We start from the raw sequence: 317 nt of genomic DNA, 5'->3' as shown, positions 1-317 counted from the left end.
CCTGGCCCCGCTCCGCTGCCGCCTTGGCTCTCTGGGTCCCTGCCAGGTCTCCGGCCCCTTGGCCTTGACTCCAGAACGTTCCCCCCACCCTAGGCCCCATATCTGGCTGCCTCAGCCTCACCCCCTCCCACCTCTGCCTCTCTCGTCCTCACCTGGAGCCCTGCCGGCTGCTCTGCCCCTGTGCCCACAGCGTGTGCTGTCGTGTTGTGGTCTGTGCGCGCCAGCGTGAGCCTGTGCTCCTGGCTCTTTGGTGGCCAGCGGGTCTCTCCATCTCTGGGTGTCTGTCTGACTCTGGCTGGCTGGGCACTGGACCGGCG

The sequence above is a fragment of the Neophocaena asiaeorientalis genome, unplaced genomic scaffold, assembly GCF_003031525.2.
Source record: "Neophocaena asiaeorientalis asiaeorientalis breed wild unplaced genomic scaffold, Neophocaena_asiaeorientalis_V1.1 scaffold407, whole genome shotgun sequence".
Lineage (NCBI taxonomy): Eukaryota > Metazoa > Chordata > Mammalia > Artiodactyla > Phocoenidae > Neophocaena > Neophocaena asiaeorientalis.
Note: the sequence above shows the minus strand (reverse complement) of the source record.